The sequence below is a fragment of the Petaurus breviceps genome, unplaced genomic scaffold (assembly GCF_028583685.1).
Source record: "Petaurus breviceps papuanus isolate PSGF00001 unplaced genomic scaffold, PetGlider_PUasm1.0 207, whole genome shotgun sequence".
In the NCBI taxonomy this organism is placed as follows: Eukaryota; Metazoa; Chordata; class Mammalia; order Diprotodontia; family Petauridae; genus Petaurus; species Petaurus breviceps.
Window position 1 is genome coordinate 15,660,167 of NW_027185850.1, and position 14,232 is coordinate 15,674,398.

Sequence of the window (14,232 nt, forward strand, 5' to 3'; positions counted from 1 at the left end):
ATAGTGATTTAATATTATTAAGACCATCAGCATAATTGACCATATCAACAACAAAACTAACAGAAATCATATGACTATCTATCTCAATAGGTGCAGAAAAAAAGTCTTTGACATAATACAGCATCCATATCTATTTAAAAAAAATTAGAAAACATAGGAATAAATGGATTTTCCTTAAAATGATAAGTTGTATCTTTCTAAAAACACCTGCAATACAATGAGAGGTGAAATAAAGTTGTCAATTATCACCACTATTATTCAATATTGTATTAGAAATATTAGGTTTAGTAATAAGAGGGGAAACAAAGAAATGGAAAGATTTAGAATAGGAAACAAGGAAACAAAAATATGGCTCTTTGCAGAAGATATGATAGTATACTTACGTTATCCCAGAAAATCAATAAAAACTACCTGAAATAATTAACAATTTTAGCAAAGTTACAGAATATAAAATAATCCTATATAAATCATTAAAATATCTCCATATTGCCAACAAAGCCCATCAGCAAGAAATAGAAAGAAAAATTCCATTTAAAACGACTGTGGACAACATAAAATATTTGTCAAGACAAATACAGGAACTATATGAACATAATTACAAAACACTTTTCACACAAATGATTTCAGATCTAAGCAAATGGAAAAATCTCAATTGCTCATGACAAGGCTTAACTAATATAATAAAAATGACAATTCTACCTAAATTTATTCCCTTATTTAGTGCTACACCAAGCAAACTACCAAAAATTATTTTATAGAAGTAGAAAAATAATAATCAAATTCATGAGTAATAGCAAAAGGTCAAGAATATCAAGGTATTTAATGGAAAAAAATACAAGGGAAGGTGGACTAGTCAAACCAAATCTAAAACAATATTATAAAGTAGAAATCACCAAACCATTTGATCCTGGCTAAGAAAAAGAGTGATAGATTAGTGGAATAGGTTAGGTACACAAAACACTATAGTCAATGACTATAGCAATCTACTTTGTGATAAACCCAAAGACTCAGCTTCTGCAATAAGAACTCATTATATGACAAAACTATGGGGAGAATTGGGAAATAGTATGGCAGAAAGTAGTCATAGACCAACATCTCACACCGTATAGCAAGATAAGGTCAAAAAAGTACATGATTTAGATATAAATGATGAAATCACAAGCAAATTAGGAGAACAAGGAATAGTTTACTTGTCAGCTGTATAGAGAATGGAAGAATTTAGGACCAAACAAGAAATAGAATACATTATAAAATGCAAAATGGATAATTTCAACATTAAATTTTAAAAGTTTTGTACAAACAAAGGCAATTCAATGAAGATTAGAAGGAAAACAGAAAGTTGGGAAACAATTTTTACCACCAGTCTTCCTAATAGCCTCATTTCTAAAATATAGAGAGAATTGAGTCAAATGTATAAGAAAACAAGTCATTCCCCAATTGATAAATGGCCAAAGGACATGAGCAGGCAGTTTTCAGATGAAAAAATGAAAGCTATTGTCAAATAAGAAAAAAATTCTCTAAGTCATTACTGATTGGAGAAAGGCAAATTAAAATGATTCTAAGGTATTACTTCATTCCTATTGGATTGTCTAATAGGACAGAAAAGGTAAATTATAAATCTTGGAGGAAATGTGGGAAAAAATGAGACATTAATGCACTGTTGATGGACTTGTGGATGGATACAACCATTCTGGAGAGAAATTTCTAACTATGTCTGAAGTGATATAAAATTGTGTATACCCTTTGATCCAGCAATAACATTACTAGGTCTGTATCCCAAAGCTATCATAAAAATGGAAAAAGGTCCCACATGGACAAAAATATTTATAGCAGCTATTTTTGTTGTGGCAAAGAATTGGAAATTGAGGGGATGCCCATCAATTGGGGAATATTGGAACCAGTTGTGGTATGAGAATATAATATAATACCTCTGGGCTATAAGAAATGATGAGCACATTAAGGAAAAATTGGGAAGAGAAATGAGAGTCCTGCAAGAAAATCATGAAAAATGAGTCAAAAGGAGACCAAAAAAATGCTGAAGAAAATAGCACCTTAAAAAAATAGACTACAGGGGTGGCTGGGTGGCACAGTGAATAGAGCACCAGCCCTGGAGTCAGGAGGACCTGGGTTCAAATCCAGTCTTAGACACTTAACACTTACTAGCCATGTGACTTTGGGCAAATCACTTAACTCCAATTGCCCTGCCTTCTACCCTCCACAAAGCAAAAAAAAAGAGACTACCTCAAATGGTAAAAGAGGTTCAAAATGTCAATGAGGAGAAGAATGCCTTATAAAACAGAATTGGCCATATGGAAAAGGAGGCCCAAAAGCTCACTGCAGAAAATATTTCCTTCAGACTTTGAATGGAGCAAATTGAAGCTGATGACTTTATGAGAAATAAAGAAATTATAAAACAGAACCAAAAGAATGAAAAAAAATCATCCAAAAATGTCCTAAACATCATCTTTAAAGAAATCAAGAAAGACTATGTTGATATTGTAGAACCAGAGGGTAAAATACAAATTGGAAGAATCCACCAATTGCTTCCTGAAACAGATCTGAAAAGGAAAACGCCTAGGAATATTGTGGCCAAATTCCACAGTTCCCAGGTCAAGGAGAAAATATTGCAAGCAGTCAGAAAGAAACAATTTGAGTACTGTGGAAACAGTCAGGATAACAAAAGATCCAGCAGCTTCTACATTAAGGGATCAAATGGTTGGAACATGATATTCTGAAGGTCAAAGGAGCTAGGATTAAAACCAAGAATTGCCTGCCAAGCAAAATTTGACTTTCAAATACAAGAATCAAGAGAAGCATGAAAAGTTCAACAGGAAAGAAGAATCATAAGGGAATTATTAAACTTGAAGTGTTTATGTTTCTACATGAAAACATGATATTTGTAACTCATGAGACCTCTTTCAGTATTAGGGTATTTAGAGGTATGTATGTATGTATAATATATATGGAGAGAGAGGGGGGGGGGGGAAAATGCTTAATAATTAGCAGGGGGAAGGCATGGGAAAGGCGCCCGGGAGGGAGGGGGATGTTAATTGGGAGTGTGAGAAAAAGCGGGAAAGAGGGGTGGGAGAGGGAGGGAGAGAGAGGAAGAGATGTATTGGGAGGAGAAAGGGAGAGGTATAATGTGGTAAATTAGGTAAATTATATCACATAAAAAAGGCAAGAAAAAGCTTTTACAATGGAGGGGAAGTGGGAGGGGAGAGTCAAGAGGGAATAGGCGAACCCTACTTTTATCTGATTTGGTTTAAGGAGGGAATAGCATTCATACTCAATTGGACATCTTACCCTACAGGAAAGTAAGGAGAAAGGGGATAAGGGGGACGTGGTTTAGAAGGGAGGACAAAAGGGAGGAAGGAATACTCAGACACAAACACTTTTGAGGAGGGACAGGGTATAACGAGAGAATAAAATAAATGGGGGAGGGTAGGATAGGATGCAGGGAAATATAGCTAGCCTTTCACAACATGACTGTTATGGAAGTGTTTTGCATGGCTACACATGTATATCCTATATTGAATTGCTTGCTTCCTGAATGAGGGTGGGTGGGGAGGGAAGAAGGGAGAGAATGTGAAATTCAAAGTTTTAGAAATGAATGCTAAAAATTGTTTTTACATGAAATTGGGAAATAGCATACACAGGCAATGGTGTATAGAAATATATCTCACCCTACCAAAAATAAAAGAAGGGAAGGGGGTAAGAGAAGGGTGGGGGTGATATAGAAGGCAGGGCAGAGTGGGGAAAAGAGTAATCAGAATGCACATTGGGGTAGGGTGAGGGGAGAGATAGAGAGAAAATTTGGAATTGTAAATCTTGTGGAAGTGAATGTTGAAAACTATAAATAAATTGATTAATTAATTTAAAAGAAATTTTAAAAATTGACCAAAAGAAGTGATGAGAAGGCAAATTTCAGAAAAAAACCTGGAAAGAGTGACATTAACTGATGCTGAGTGAAATGCGCAGAACCAGAACATCGTACTCAGTGTCAGCAACATTAAGCACTGATCAACTATGACAGACTTAACTCTTCTCAGAAAAACCATCATCCGAGACAATTTCAAAAGAGTCATTATGAAAAATGTCATCCACATTCAGAGAAATACTTTAATGCCGATCAAACCATACTATTTTTAGTTTTTTTCTTTCTCATGGTTTTTCACTTTTGTTCTGATTTTTCTCTCAGAGCATGACTGATGTGGAAATATGTTAAATACGATTATACACGTGTAACTTGTATTAGATTGCTTTCCATCTTGGAGAGGGAGTGAGAAGGAGAAAGTTGGGAGGGAGAAAAATTTGAAACTAAAAATCTTATATAAGTTGAAACATAATAATAATAATAATAATAATAATAATAATAATAATAATTAATAAATAATTTAAAATGCCAAAAACTATATTTACATATAATTGAAAAAATAAAATATTAAGTTAAAAAATTAAAAAGAAGTCTCAAAAAAAGAAATTATCAAGGAAAACTGCCCTGATATACTAGAACCAGAGGGCAAAATAGAAATCGAAAGAATTCTTTAATCACCACCTATAAGAGTTCCCAAAATGAAAATTCCTAGGAACACAAAAAACACATTCTAGAGCTCACAGATCAAAGAGAAAATACTTCAAGCAGTCAAAAAAAAAACCAATTCCAATACCATGTAGCTACAGTCAGGATCACACAGGATTTGGCACCCTCCACATTAAAGAAGTGGAGGGCTTCGGATTTGATGTACTGCAAGGCAAAGGAGTTTGAGCTATAATCAAGAATCACTCAGCAAAATTTAATAAAATATTTCATGAGGGAAATGGACAACTAAGAAAATAGAAGACTTTTAAGCATTTCTATATAAAAGACCATAACTGAAGCTTGATCTCCATATACAAGACTCAAGGAAAATAAAAAGGTAAAAAAGAAACAAGAAGCGATAACATGAAAGTTTCAATAAGGTTAAACTGTTTATAATTCTATATGGAAAGATGATATTTGTAACTCTTGAGAACTTTATTACTATAAGGTCAATTAGGAAAAAAAGTACATGTAGACAGAGGATACATACATACATACATGCATACATATATATATATATATGTACATATAGTGACTTTGATAGGATGATACCCAAAGAAAACAAAATAAAGGGGTGAGAAGGAAGATTGCACTGGAAGGAAAGAGGAGATAGAATGAGATAGAACGGGGTAAATGATGTCACATAAAAGAGATATGAGGTGCCTATTATAATGGAGGAAAAGATAGGGAAGTGGTGGACAGAACTTAAATCTTATTCTCATCAGAACTGGTTCAAAAAGGGAATAGCATACACATTAAGTTAGATACAGAAATCTATCTTACCCTATAAGTAAGTAAAAACCAGGATGGGGATAATAGAAGGCAGGGTGACTGATATAAGGGAGGGCAGATTGGCAGAGGTGATCAGAAGCAAAACACCTGTGAGCAGGATTATGGGAAGTGGGGGGAGAGGAGCATAGAGGAAATTATACATCGTTTTTTTTTCATAAATATAGATGTAAATGCAATGAACTCACCCATAAAACAGAAGTAGAGAGCAGAACGAATAAAAAATTAGCATTGAGGGGCAGCTAGGTGGCCCAGTGAGTAGAGCACCAGCCTTGGACTCAGGAAGACCTGAGTTCAAATCCAGCCTCAGACACTTAACAAAAAAACTAGCTGTGTTACCTTGGGCAAGTCACTTAAACCCAATTTCCCTCTAAAAAGCAAAAAAAAATATGAATTTTACAATATATGACTTACAAGAAACACATTTTAAGCAGTGAATCACACACAGGGTAAAGGTAAACGGTTGGAGCAGAATTCATTATTCTTCACCTGAAGTCAAAAAAGAAAGAGTAGCAATCATGAACTCAGAAAAAAGCAAAAACAAAAATAGATTTAATTAAAAGATATAAGGAAGGAAAACATCTTTCTGAAAGATACAATAGATAATGAGGTAATGTCAAAACTAAACATGTATGCACCAAAAGGCATGGCAAATATATTTTTGAAGAAGTTGAATGAGTTACAGGTGGAAATAGATAAAAAAACTATACTAGTGGGGACTTCAACTTTTCTTTTTCAGAAATACATAAAATCTAACCAAAAAATAAACAAGAAAGAAGTTAAGGAGGTTAATAAAATTCAGAAAGAGGTATGATAGTTCTTTGGAGAAAACCAAATGCGAATAGAAAGCAATATACATTTTTCTCAGTGGTACATGACAGATACACAACAATTGACTCAAAATTATATTATTAAAAACCTCACAAAAATATGGAAAAGAAGAAATAGTAAGTGCATTCTTTTCAGATAATCACAGAATAAGAGATCCATTAAATAATGGTCAAAGGAAACATAGATTAAAAGTAATTAGAAACTAAACAACCTAATACTTTTAAAAGTGAGTCAAAGAACATTATAGAAACAATTGATAATTTCATTAAATTAAATGACAACAATGAGATAACATACAAAATTTTATGAGATGCAACCAAAACAGTATTTAGAGGAAAATTTACATCTCCAGCTGCTTACAACAACAAAATAAAGAAAGATAAAATCAACGACTTGGGTATGCAACTAAAAGAAAACTTGAAAAAAAACAAATTAAAAATCCCCAATTAAACACCAAATTTGAAATCCTGATAAGCAAAAGTCATATTAATAAAACTGAAAGTAAGAAAACCAATGAATTAATAAATAAAACTTAAAGCTGATTTTATGGGAAAAACAATGTAATAAATAAACCATTTGTCAATTGAATTTAAAAAGAGAAGAAAGACAAAAATCAAATTGCTAGTTTCAAAAATGAAAAAGATAACTTCTCCATCAAAGAAGAGGAAATTGAACTGGGATACTAATGCATTGTTGGTGGAGTTGTGAACTAATCCAGTCATTTAGGAGAACAATTTGAAACTATGCCTAAAGAGCTATAAAACCATGCAAACCCTATGATCTACAAGTATCATTGTCAATTCTGTATCCCAAAGACATCAATAAGTGGGGGGAAGAAACTATAAATAAATAAACAATTAATTAATTGATAATTAAATGAATGCATGAATATATGTATGGTACATGTGTGCATATATATAGATATAAATACAGACATATATGTAGAAATAAACATATATGTCTCAACTCTTTTTTGTGGTGCCTAAGAACTGGAAATGGAAATGATGCCTATTAGTTTGAGGGAATGACTAAAGAAGGTGTGGTATAAGATTGTGATTGAATATTATTGTGCTTTAAGTAATGCAAAGCAGAATAATTTCAGAAAAACCAGGGAAAAACTTACATGTACTGATGCAAGGTGAAGTGAGCAGAACCAGGAGAATGTTGTATACAGTAATAGCTGTGTTGTTTTATGATGAATTGTGAATGGTGTAGCTATTCTCAGAAATACAATGATCACAGCCAATCCTATAGGACTAATGATGAAGCATATTACCTGCCTCCAGAGAAAGAAATATTGTCTAAATACAGACTGAAGCATGAAACATAAAAAATGTTTTAAAATGATTACCCTGGAGGTTGAGCCAAGATGGTAGAGTAGAAGCACAAATTTGGCCTGAGCTCCCACAACAACCACTTCCAATACATGTAAAAATATGACTAAACAAACTTTAGAGCTACAAAACCCACAAAATGACAAAAAGAACCAAATGTCCTGCTAAAGGAAGCCCAGCAGGCAGATAGAAAGTGTTTATCACACTGATTTGGGAGCCAAGCACAGGCCCCTGTGAGCCATGCGGTTCTGGCCCCAGGGTGGCCCTGACCAGCGATGGCAAGAGCAGACTCCAGGAGAGTGAATCATCAGCAGCTGTGGTGGTTTCCAGACTTCTCAACCCATAAACACCAAAGACAAAATAAAAGACCAGTGTGGAACTCTGTTGGAAGAGTGGGGATGGTAGAGCATGGTCTGGCCCATGTCGAGAGAAGCTGTGGGGGCATAGAGGTGGTGCAACAACCACCACGTGGCTGCCTAAGGAGCTCCTGGACTACAAGTCATAGGGGGACAAAACAACCATTCATAGGGTAATGGCTCTTGCTTTAGCCTGCATGGATCTGGATCATGGTCTTGGGTGGTGGACCTGGGGTGTGTGGCCAATAAGCCAGAGCTTGTGGGGGCTGTAGAGATGGCATCCTCCTAATAGCTCTGGCAGCTGTGAAAACCCCAGTGATTTGGAACAAAGCTCTCTCCATTCTGTAAGCAGAGATCTACCATGGCAAAGAGCTCAAAAGTCAAGTAATTGGCTGGCGATATGAGTAAGCAGAGGAAGCACAAACAAACATACCCTAGAATCATTTTTTGGGAACAAAGAGGATCAGGGCATGGAGTGGAAGGGAAGACAGCTAAGTCAGAACTCCTGCATCAAAAGCTTCCAATAAAAGGTGAACTGGTTACAGGCCATGGAGGAGCTCAAGATGGATTTTGAAAATCAAGTAAGAGAAGTGGAGGAAAAATTGGGAAGAGAAATGAGAATGATGCAATAAAATCATAAGAAGCAAGTCAACAGCTTGCTTAAGGAGACCCAGAAAGAGACTGAATAAAATAACACCTTAAAAAATAGACTAACTCAAATGGCAAAAGAGGACAAAAAAGCCAATGAGGAGAAAGAATGCCTTAAAAAGCATAATTTGCCAAATGGAAAAAGGATCTCAAAAACTCACTGAAGAGAATAACTCCTTCAGAATTAGATTAGAGCAAATGGAAGCTAATGACTATATCAGAAATCAAGATACTGTAAAACACATCCAAACAAATGAAAAAATAGAAAGCAATGTTAAGTATCTCATTGGAAAAACCACTGACCTGGAAAATCGATCCAGGAGAGATAATTTAAAAGCTATTGGATTACCTGGAAGCCATGATCAAAAAAGAGCCTAGACACCATCTTTCAAGAGTTTATCAAGCAAAATTGCCCTGATATTCTAGAGGCAGAGGGCAAAATAGAATTGAAAGAATTCATTGATCACCTCTTGAAAAAGATTCCACAAAGAAAACTCTTAGGAATATTATAGCCCAATTCCAGAATTCCCAGATCAAGGAGAAAATACTGCAATTAGTCAGGAAGCAATAATTTGAGTGTTGTGGAAACACAATCAGGATAACACAAGACCTAGCAGCTTCTATATTAAAAGATTGAAGGGTGTATAATATGATATTCTGGAGGTCAGAGGAGCTAGGACTAAAACCAAGAATCACCTACCCAGTAAAACTGTGTATAAAGCTACAGGGAAAATATGCTCATTCAATTAAAACAGAGTATTTTCAAGCTTTCTTCATGAAAAAAACAGAGTTGAACAGAAAATTTGATTTTCAAATACAAGAACCAAAAGAACCATGAACAGGTAAATACGAAAAAAAATCATAAAGAACTTATTAAAGTTGAACTATGTATATTCCTACATGGAAAAATGATAATTGCAACTCATAAGACTTTTCTAAGTATGAGGACTGTTGAAGGGAATATATATGTATATATGTATGCATACATATATGTGTATGTATAGGAAGGTGTATTTGTGTATATATATATTTGTTTGGGCATATGTATGTTCATGTATACATAGACAGATGAGTTGAATACGAAGGGATGATATCTAAAAAATGAAATTGAAAGGTGAGAGAGGAATTTATTGGAAAAAGGAGACAGGAAGAGATAGATTAGGGTAAATTATCTCATATAAAAGAGGCAAGAGAAAACTGCTACAATGGAGGGGTAAAGCAGGAAGGTGAAAGGGCATGAGACAACCTTATTCTCATTGAATTTGACTTAAGGAGGGAATAACATATGCACTCAATTGGGTATCTTACCCTACAGGAAAGCAGGGGGGAAGGGGATAAGAGGGGGGAAGGATAGAAGGGAGGGCAGATTGGGGGAGAGGGCAGTTAGAAGCAAACATTTTTGAAAAGTGATAGGATCAAAGGAGAAAATAGATTAAGTGGGGGGTGGGAGAGGAGGGAGGGAAATATAGTTAATCTTTCACAGTATAACTACTATGGAAATGATTTGGGCAAGTACAAATTGCAATCTATATTGAATTGCCAGTGGGGGTGCATGAGGAGGGAAGAAGGGAAAAAATCTGAAACTCAAAGTTTTAAAAACAAATGTTTAAAAATAATTTGTTTTTTTACATGCAATTGGGAAATAAGATATACAGGCCCTGGGGTATAGAAATCTATCTTTCCCTACTAGAAAGTTGTGGTGTAATGGGGGAGGGTATAAGAGACAATAGATTGGGGGAAGGGGTATTCAGTAGGCTTGCTGTTTTGGGGTGGAGGACAGGGGAAAGATTGGGAGAAAAATTATAACTCAAAATCTTGTGTAAATTAATGTTGAAAACTAAACATAAATAAGCATAGAGAAATAAATAAAACATTTACCTTTTGATTGGGAAAAATAAAATAATACCTATTTTTAAAAGTTTTCAAAGAAAAAAGATATCCCCTTTTAACAATGGTTATTTGTTTGAACATGGCTAGAAATGGAAAATATTTTATTATAACCAATTTGTTTCTAAGCACTGTATTGAAACTGATTACTCTATTAGTCTTATTTATACATTACATCCCATGTGTTGCTATTGTAATTAATATAGCACTTGTTCAAATAATTCATTCTTTTATTAAGAGCCATCTTATAGAAAGTATTCTGTTATTAGTGCCTTAGAAAAAATCTCATCCTCCAAATATGGGAATAAACAATACTCAATATAAAAAATTAGGTTCGGAGTTTTCTAATTTTTCAGTTTGTATTAAAGTTTCTTGAATATATCAACCAGAATTGGCTAATTTGAAAGTGTAAATTTTATGGTCTAAAAGATTCCCCAATTTCATATGGGGTTTCAACTTACTTTCCCTATATGACATGCTTATTGACATAGTAAATTTAAAATTATGTTAAGAGGAGTGGCTAGGTTGCACAGTGAATAGAACACTGGTCCTAGAGTCAGGAGGACCTGAGCTCAAATCCGTCCTCAGCACTTACTAGCCATGTGATCTTGGGCAAGTCACTTAACCCCAATTTCCCCTCCAAAAAACATAGAAAAAAAATCTGTTAAGAACAACTTTTTAAAAGAAAATTTATCAGACACTGGGATCTTTATAAGTGACTTGAACCAGAGAATCCAGGTAGCTGGAAAGTGTTCTGAGACCCCATCCAGAGCAGAGAGCTGTATCAGGAGATATTTCCCAAGAACTAGAAAGCTGTATGAGCTGAGATGTCTGAGCCTTAAAACATAATGGACCTATGAATGGACAATTTTATTTTTATTGTTTATTTTTGCCTTATGTGTGTTTTAATAAGGCCTGCTTACCAAAGGGAATGATGCACAATGGGTCATGTCAATACATCCATAAATATCCCTTTCCCCCCCACACATTGTTTCCCCTCATAAGCAACATCGGTTAAAAAAAGAAAAAAAAAACTACCCTCATTGAAGTCTAAGTCATTATCAATTAGTGATTCACCGAAGAGACTATATCTCAATAAAATCAAAGGAGGAATGAGTGAAATACTTATTCATAACAATTACTAATATGGGGAATCCAGGTTTTTTTCCTATTTCCTCATTTAGTTGCTTGGTAAAGGCAGCCTCCGAAGGAAAGGGCTGATGATCAGAATGGGTTCAATCTTAGTCATCACCCTTTCCCTTCCCCCCACAACTGCAGCTTATTTCTGGTTGAAAAAGAAAGACTATCTTATGTAGGTGGAATTCTCACCATAACCCCACCACTGACTTGCTCAGGTAATACTGGGTGAAAAAAATAGATACTTTGCTCTAGATTGACAGAGGTAGGGGTTATCAAGGTAGAGATGAGTCTCTTTATCCAAGAATGACATAATCAAAGTCACTTCCCTCAGCCACTCATTAATCTAAGCCTATGTTTATATATTATTGATTCTCTCATTAATTGTTAATCTATATGAGTTGATTTCCTTCTGTTGAGAACACTCAGTATTCCAAGGGTATTTAAATATACAGATGCCCCCAAGTTTCATCTTTGCTTTATGAAGGAAAATATGTGACTTCAATCTATTCATTTTTGCCTGCACATAATTAATAATATCAATAATGAATAATTAATTATGTCTCTCAAACTTTTCATTTGTTACAGAATAGTGATACCTTTCGCCACAAAAATAAAATTGGGTATGGGGCATATTTGAGAGGAGAAGAAGAAAAGGAGTTTTATTTCTGAAATACTGTTTGAATTGCATGCAAAACATCCACTTTGAGATATTCAGCAGTGATCCAGGACTAAAGTTCATGGGAGAGACTGGTGCCCTGTACACAGACACATGAGTCATCTGTACAGAAAGGGTAACTAAGCCAATGGGAGTTGACACATTTGGCTACAGAAAGGGTGGCGAGGGAAGCCTTGGGTAATAGACACGATCAGGTAGCATGATAAAGATGGCAGCATCACTCCTCGTCAGCTAGGTGGCAGCACAGTGCACAGAGTCTGAAGTCAGGAAGCCCTGATGGAGGACAAATCAGTCCTCAAAAGTCTGATAGATGTGTGACCGTGGGCAAATCGCTTAAACGTTGCCTGCTTCAGTTTACCCAGATTTAAAGTAAAGATAATTATACTATCTACCTCATAAGGTTATTAGGAGGATCAGGTGAAATAATGTGGGTAAAATGCTTAATAATTAGCAGGGGGAAGGCATGGGAAAGGCTCCCTGCAGGAAGTGGGATTTTAATTGGGACTTTAAAAAAATCCAGGGAAGTCAGTAATCAGAGGAGAGGAGGGAAAGTGTTTCAGGTATAAGGTCCAGCCTTGAGAAAATGACTGGAGCACATCAAATGGAATGTGTTGTTCATGGAACAACCAGGGAACCAGGGTCACTGGATCAGAGTACACATGGGCGAGAAATAACGTGTAAGAACATTGGAAAGTTAGGAAGGGCTAAGGTTAACAAGGCCAAACAGAGGGTTTTGTATTTGATCCTGGACGCAATAGGGAGCCATTAAAGTTTATTGAATAGGTAGTAATACGGTCTGAACTGAACTTTAGGTAGATTAACAGTAGCTAACATTTATATAGTGATTGCTATGTGTCAGGCAGTGTGCTAAGGACTTTACTGTCATCTCCTCTGAGCCTCACAACAATCTCAGATATAGATGTTATCCCCATCTTACAGATGAGGAAACTGAGACAAATAGATATGAAGTCACTTACCCAGGGACCACACAGCTAGTGTCTGAGTAAGTTTTAAAGTTGGGTCTTCCTGACCTCAAGCCTAGAGTTCTATCCATTGCACCATCTAGCTGCCCCAGGTAACAATTGAATGGAGGATGGAATGAAGTGGGGGAAGACTCATAGCTAACATTTATATGGTACTTTGAGGTTTGTAAAGTGTTTTACAAAGGATCTTATATGACCTTCACAACAACCTTGGGTGCTAGGTGCTATTATTATCCCCATTTTACAGATGAGGAAACTGAGGCAGGCAGAAGTTGAGTGATTTTTCCATGGACTCAGTATCTGAGGCGAGCTTTAAACCCAGGTTATCTTGCATTCCTATATGACACTTATTCTACTCTGTCATATCAATACTGACCAACCAGCAAACTATTGCAATCGTCTTACCCAGTAATATGAGGTGATGTGTGCCTGTGCCAGGGTGGTGTCAATGTCAGAGGAAAGAAGGGGGGACACATGAGAGATGTTATGAAGGTATTATCGACAGTCCTTGGGAATAGATTGGATATGCGGATGAGTGAGGCTAAGGAGTTAAGGAAGATGCCCATGTAGAGAGCCCAGGTGACTTGGATGGTGGCATCCTCAGCAGTAGAAGGGAAATTAAGGAGAGCAGAAAGATTTTTTGGGGGGAAAGATAATGAGTGTCATTCTGGCTGGGTTGTTTCTAAGATGTATATGGGTCATTCAGTTTGAGATCTCTGTCAGATATTTAGAGGTATGGTACTAGAATTCAAGAGAGAGGTCAGGGCTGGATAAATAGATTTGAGAATCATTAGATCAGCTAGGGAAACTCTGGGGGGAAAGAGAAGAGGATTCAGGACAGGAGTGACTCTGTTCCTGGGCAAGTCACTTAAAAATTCAATGTTTCTGTTGACTCTCTCTGGTTATAATCTGCCGATCTCATTCAAATCTGCTTTTCCATAGTTTCCTATACCAGTGAAATCACAGCTCTAGTCCAAAAAATGTACAACTATGTGACAGGTTCTCTAAG